At 38.6% G+C, this 7,377-nt stretch overlaps 1 non-coding gene across 1 annotated transcript; it reads left to right on the top strand.

Moving 5' to 3' along the window:
• Positions 1–959: 959 nt before the first annotated feature.
• TRNAS-GGA lies at positions 960–1,032 on the top strand. The gene has a single exon. It is a non-coding gene; the product is annotated as a tRNA-Ser (tRNA).
• Positions 1,033–7,377: the final 6,345 nt, after the last annotated feature.

Raw genomic sequence — 7,377 nt, 5'->3', positions numbered from 1 at the left:
TCTACACACTCATCAGGCAGAACATATCTCAAAGGGACAAACCCATAGCATTATATATATATATATATTTTTTTGAAGTTCCAGAACTACATAAATAATTGAGATAATCAAAATGTTTGCTTAACTGGGAAGGAAGACCAAAAAAGAAGCAGAAGTTTAGCTTCACCTATCATTTATAATTCCAAATGTAGGCATTAAATATTATATTGTAGAATATTCAAATTAAATGTGAATGCACTAAATATTTTAAATTAAAATATGACCATTGAATTGCTATCACTAATATATACATCTTCCTTGACTTATGATGGAATTGGGGTTACATTCTACTAATCAAATCATAAATTGAAAATATCTTAAGTTCAAAACGCATTTGATACACAGAAGCTATTAAGAATGATGATAACTTCTGTGGTGACTTAATTGGTAAAGAATCTGCCTGCAATGCAGGAGATCTGGGTTCAGACCCTTGGTCAAGAAAATCCCATGGAAAAGGGACTGGCTTCCCACTCCAGTATTGTTGCCTAGAGAATTTCACTGTCAGAGGAGCCTGGCAGGCTAAGGTCCATAGAGTCACAAAGAATTGGACATGACTGAGTGACTAATGCTTTCACTTTCACTGAACATGATAGCTAAGCTCAGCATACCTTATGTTAGCTTACAGGAATGCAAAAAGGAAAAATGGTTGTCTGAGGAGGCCATCCAAATAGCTGTGAAAAGAAGATAAGTGAAGGGCAAAGGAGAAAAGGAAAGATATACCCATTTGAATGCAGAATTCCAAAGAATAGCAGGAGAGATAAGAAAACCTTCCTCAGCGATCAATACATAGAAATAGAGGAAAACAATAGAGTGGGGAAGACTAGAGATCTCTGCAAGAAAATTAGAGCTAACAAGGATACATTTCATGCAAAGATGGGCCCAATAAATGACAGAAATGGTTTGGACCTAACAGAAGCACTTCCCTGGTGGCTTAGAGGTTAAAGCGTCTGCCTGGAATGCAGAAGACCCGGGTTCGATCCCTGGGTCAGGAAGATCCCCTGGAGAAGGAAATGGCAACCCACTCCAGTACTCTTGCCTGGAGAATCCCATGGAGGGAGGAGCCTGGTAGGGATCTCAGAGTCGGACTTGACTGAGCGACTTCATTTCACTTCAACATAAGCAGAAGATATTAAGAAGAGATGGCAAGAATACACAGAACTGTACAAGAAAGATCTTCATGACCAAGATAATCACAATGGTGTGATCACCCACCTAGAGCCAGACATCCTGGAATGCAAAGTCAAGTGGGCCTTAGGAAGCATCACTATGAACAAAGCTAGTGGAGGTGATGAAATTCCAGTTGAGCTATTTCAAATCCTGGAAGATGATGCTGTGAAAGTGCTGCACTCAATATATCAGTAAGTTTGGAAAACTTAGCAGTGGCCACAGGACTAGAAAAGGTCAGTTTTCATTCCAATCCCAAAGAAACATAATGCCAAAGAATGTTCAAACTATCACACAGTTTTACTCATCTCACATGCTAGTAAAGTAATGCTCAAAATTCTCCAAGCCAGGCTTCAGCAATACGTGAACCGTGAAATTCCAGATGTTCAAGCTGGTTTTACCAAAGGCAGAGGAACCAGACATCAAATTGCCAACATCCGTTGGATCATTGAAAAAGCAAGGGTTCCGAAAAACATCTACTTATGCTTTACTGACTATTTCAAAGCCTTAGATTGTGTGGATCACAACAAACTGTGGAAAATTCTGAAAGAGTTAGGCCACCAGACCACCTCACTTGCCTCCTGAGAAATCTGTATGCAGATCAAGAAGCAACAGTTAGAATGGGACCTGGAAAAACAGACTGGTTCCGAATTGGGAAAGGAGTACATCAAGGTTGTATATTGTCACCCTGCTTATTTAGCTTATATGCAAAATACATCATGAGAAATGATGGGCTGGAAGAAGCACAAGCTGGAATCAAGATTGCCAGGAGAAATATCAATAACCTCAGATATGCAGATGACACTACCCTCATGGCAGAAAGTGAAGAGGAACTAAAAAGCCTCTTGATGAAAGTGAAAGAGGAGACTGAAAAAGTTGGCTTAAAACTCAACATTCAGAAAAATGAGGTCATGGTCTCCAGTCCCATCACTTCATGGGAAATAGATGGGGAAACAGCAGAAACAGTGAGAGATTTTATTTTTTGGGGCTCCAAAATCACTGCAAATGGTGATTGCAGTCATGAAATTAAAAGATGCTTGCTCCTTGGAAGAAAAGTTATGACCAACCTAGACAGCATAGTAAAAAGCAGAGACATTACTTTGCCAACAAAGGTCTGTCTAGTCAAAGCTATGGTTTTCCCAGTAGTCATGTATGGATGTGCGAGTTGGACTGTAAAGAAAGCTGTGCACTGCAGAATTGATGCTTTTGAGCTGTGGTGTTGGAGAAGACTCTTGAGAGTCCCTTGGACTGCGAGGAGATCCAACCAGTCCATTCTAAAGATTAGTCCTAGGTGTTCATTGGAAGGACTGATGCTGAAGCTGAATCTCCAATACTTTGGCCACCTTATGTGAAGAGCTGACTCATTTGAAAAGACCCTGATACTGGGCAAGATTAAAGGCAGGCGGAGAAGGGGATGACAGAGGATTAGATGATTGGATGGCATCACCAACTCAATGGACATGAGTTTGGGTGGACTCCGGGAGTTGGTGATGGACAGGGAGGCTTGGCATGCTGCAGTCCATGGATGGGGTCACAAAGATTTGGACCCGACTAAGCAACTGAACTTACTGACTGACTGGGCAAAGTCATCTAATCCGAAGCCTACTTTATAGCAAACTTTTGAATATATTAATTTAATTTTTTGAATACTGTGCTGAAAATGAAAACCAGAATGGCTGTTTGGGTCCAGTATGGTTCTCAGTCTATTGGTTGTTTATCTTAGTTACTGTGGGGCTGACTGAGAGCTGCAGCTGCTGCCCTGCGCAGCATCTTGAGTGAATTTCCTAAGGCCTATGGCTAACCTGGAAAGATACCAAAATTCAAAATGTGAAGTATGGTTTCAAGTACATGTGCATAACTTTGGCACCATCACAGCATCAAAAAAGTGTAATTCAAACTATTATAAGTAGGGGATTTTGTGTGTTAGTTATCTGCGTACTCAGTTGCTCTGTTGTGTCTGACTCTTTGTGACCCCCATGGACTGTAGCCTGCCAGGCTTCTCTGTCCATAGGATTCTCCAGACAAGAATACTGGAACGGGTTGCCATCCCCTTCTCTAGGGGATCTTCCAGACCCAGGGATCAAACCCACTTCTCCTGAGTCTCCTGCATTGGCATGTGAATTCTTTACCACTGAGTCAACTGGGAAGCCCTCTTAATCTGCAGTCCACGGGGTCTCGAAGAGTCAGCCATGACTGAGAGAATTTACTTTCACTTTTCACTTTCATGCATTGAAGAAGGAAATGGCAACCCACTCCAGCGTTCTTGCCTGGAGAATCCCAGGGACGGGGAGCCTGGCAGGCTGCGGTCTATGGGGTCACACAGAGTCGGACACGACTGAAGCTACTTAGCAGCAGCAGCAGCAGCATAAAAAATTCACCACAGTACTTTGCATTTTAAAACAATGAGCGCTTATTATTTCGCATTTCCTAGAAGTCAGAAATCTGATTTTGGCTAAGCTTTGCTCTTCTGTCTCTAAGTCTCTCATAAGGTTGCAGTCAAGCTGTGGGTCTAGGCTAATGTCTTATCCAAACACACCATCAGAAAATGAGGCAATCCACTTCCAGAGGTATTCAGGTGGCCATCAACAGAGTGCATTCTGATAACCCTGAGGTTGGCTTCTCACACGGTCCATCATCTAGAGAGTGGGAGTGAGAACCTAGATGGGATACATATTTGGGGACCGTTGTGGAGTCTGCTGATCAAAGATAGTATTACAATTTTTCATAAATAAAATAATACTATGAAAAGAAATACATATATTTATATATAAATATTAATATATACATATGGTGTGTATGTGTGTCTAAAGAAAGTGATGATGTGCATATATAAATATATTCCTAAGCTTCTCTAAACAAAAATGGTCTTGGGAGTAGCATTATACCAGTAACCCAGTGCATTGATAAGCATCGATGATGGTTTTGGAGCAAGTTCTGCACTAGAAAGAACTACAACTTCTAGACCCAAGTAAAAAAAATATATATATAAGATGGGCCTGAAAAACTTTATTGTGCCACAAATTAAGTATTCCATGAATGTTGTTGTTGTTCAGTTGCTAAGTCATGTCTGACTCTTTGAGACCCTGTGGACTGTAGCACTCCAGGCTTCCCTGTCCTTCACTCTCTCCTGGACTTTGCTCATATTCATGTCTGTTGAGTCTGAATGAATGAGGATGTATTAAAAAAAACCCAGGAAACCAGCTTGAAGAGGCTATGACTGATGAAATCTGAAATATGAGATTTAATGTAAGGATTAAAATAAATAATAAATAATAACATAAAATAAATAAACATAAGTATTTATTTATATTAAATAATAACATATTTTAGTCATATGTGAGTCTTTGATATATTAGTTTGCTAGGGCTTCCACGGCAAAGTACCACAAACTTGATGGCTTCAAGAGCGTGCATTTATTCTTTCAGAGTCTGGGCACTTGAAGTCCAGGACCAAGATGTGGGCATGGTTGGTTCCTTTTGAGAACCATAGAGGCTCCAGGCCCATTTCTTCTGTTTGTAGATGGCTGTCTTTTCCCCATGCTCTCACATGCCTTTCCTTCTTTGTTCAATTGTTTCTACATTTCCTCTTCTTATAAGAATACCAGTCATACTGAATTAGGGCCAAATGAAATGACTTGATTTTAACCTCTGTATAGATCCTGTCTCCAAATACAGTCATATTCCAAGATACAAAGGTTAGGAAAGCAGCCCATGAATTTTGAGGAGGCTACAATTCACCCATAACACTTAAGTGATATTAATAAATAAGTAAATGAATAGATGTATGAACAAAATAATGGTGCAGAATACTAAGCTCTCCAACTCAATAGAATGCCAACTAATAATAATCACTTAGTATTAGAGAAATCTGGCAAACATACACCTTTATATCAAGTGATTATAAACTGACATTTACTGAGTGTGCTTCTTAAAGTGGTACACTGAGAAGAACACAGCAGCCCTTCGGTGGTGTTCCTACCTTGGTTACATTACTTGACTAAATATGAGAAAAGAGCAGAGCTACTCAAATTAAGATACATTCTTTCTAAAGATCACTGGTTTATTAAAAAATCTTTTTCAAAAAATGTCAAGGTTTTAAAAAACCAGAAAGCTCTAAGAAATTCTTCTTGATTGCAGGAGACCAGAGAGTGTTGACAAGTACATGCCACTCATGATCTTATGTTAGATTCTAATCTATAAAGGCCATTGGAAACACCAGCAAAATTTGAATAGGATCTATAAGTCATATTGTAGTATTAAACAAATGTTACTTTTTTGGTATTGATGGTTGTATTGTGGTTTATGAGACAGTGTTCTCCACAGGAAATACATACAAAAATACAAAAGTTTGATGAGTGACTGATGAATGATTGATAAGGTCAAATATGGTAAAAATACTGGGGACTCTGGGTAATGGAGGAATGCAGATACAAGAGTTATTTGTACTATTCTTAAAACTGTTGTGTAAGACAAATGATTTTTAAAGAATTCCTCAAATAACTAAATAAATAGCATTCAAATATTTTATTAAAAAACTCTGCCCTGACTGTAGCCACCAGGTTCCTCTGTCTGTGGGGTTCTCCATTATTTCTCAGGGCAATGTACATCAAGACCGTGATGAGATATCAAAATAATTAAAAGTAAAAAAATGGCTGTAATGGATGTGAAGCAGTTGGAATTCTCATACAGTTCTTGTAGGAGTATAAAATAATTCAACCCCTTTGTAAAACAGTTTCTCACTCTTGAATAAAGCTAAGCATACACCTAAAAAAAAGAAACAAACAAAACTCTGCCCAAACTTGGTAGAAGGAGATTCACTCCTCGGCCCTGATATCAAGCTAAGCAGATTCTCCTGCTTTACTTTTCTATGTTTTATTTTGTCATCTGTGTATGTTGTGACCTGTGATATATTTGAAGCATATGTTACAAAAATCATACAGTGTTGCTTTTAAGAATATTGATTTAACTTTAGCTGCCTTGGGCCTTTGCTGTGTGCAGGCTTTCTGTAGTAGCGAGTGGGGGCTGCTCTTGGTTGTGGTGTGTGGGCTTCTCAGAGCTTTCTTGTGCAGAGAACGTGCGGGGGCTCAGTAGGTGGGGTGTGTAGACTTACTTGCATTGTGGCATGTAGGATCTTCCTGGACCAGGGATTGAACTCATGGTCCTTACATTGGCAAGCAGATTCTTAACCACTGGACCAAGAGGGCAGCCCCCTACAGTGTTGTTTTAAATGTATGGATTTTAATTGCATTTTTCTATAAATTCCTTTTAGTATTCGATTCTTGTAAAACTCAGTTCTGATTTTGAGCCCAATCCATTTCATATACCCATCTAGTTCATGGCATTTAACTTTTACTATGTATTTAAAAAAAAAAATTAACTAGAAGATAATTTCTTTGCAATGTTGTGTTGGTTTCTGCCATACCACAACCTGAATCAGCCATAAGTATACATATCTCCCCGCTCTCTTGAACCTCCCTCCCACCCCCATCCCCCCCCAGCCCTCTAGGTTGTTACAGAGGGCCAGGCTGAGCTCCCTGTGTTATATAGCAACTTCCTACTAGCCATCTGTTTTACACATCACCACGTAGTTTACCATAAGCAACAACAATACTTTTTCTATCTCTTCGCTTAGTGATAGACAACTAAGTTGTCTCCAATTTCTAACTGGCATAGACACACCGACAATGAACCTGTTTGTGTATGTGGATTTAGTAATCAGTAATTCTCCTGGTCATAAATAGGTTTGAGATTGCTGAACTGTCAGAGGCATGTTAGGTTATTTCTCTAAAAGATCTCTTGCTGCTTTTTAATATTACAATTATCTTTATATTTGTCAACTTTGTCATCACCTACTACATGAAATCAGTATCTTTATTTTTTCTATGTTCATATCTATTAACATTAAAATAGGTTTTCTTTAGATAAATTTTTGTTTCATAGTTATAAAATATTATTCTATATTTGATTTCTTATATTTTTATCATGCACATTAATAGCTTAAATCACTCAGAGTGCCCTTTTTCATGTAATGAAAGTCAAGGACCCTTATGTAATGAGTCATTTTTTAAAAATCACTGTCCCTTAAAAATTCAATATATCTAAAGGAAAAATCCACATGAATTAGCAACAGAAACCAAAAATAAATATATTTTAGCTAGCACTACTAACTTAAAAA

This window comes from Bos indicus x Bos taurus, chromosome 12, assembly GCF_003369695.1.
Source record: "Bos indicus x Bos taurus breed Angus x Brahman F1 hybrid chromosome 12, Bos_hybrid_MaternalHap_v2.0, whole genome shotgun sequence".
Lineage (NCBI taxonomy): Eukaryota > Metazoa > Chordata > Mammalia > Artiodactyla > Bovidae > Bos > Bos indicus x Bos taurus.
This window is presented reverse-complemented; position numbering and strand designations above follow the sequence as displayed.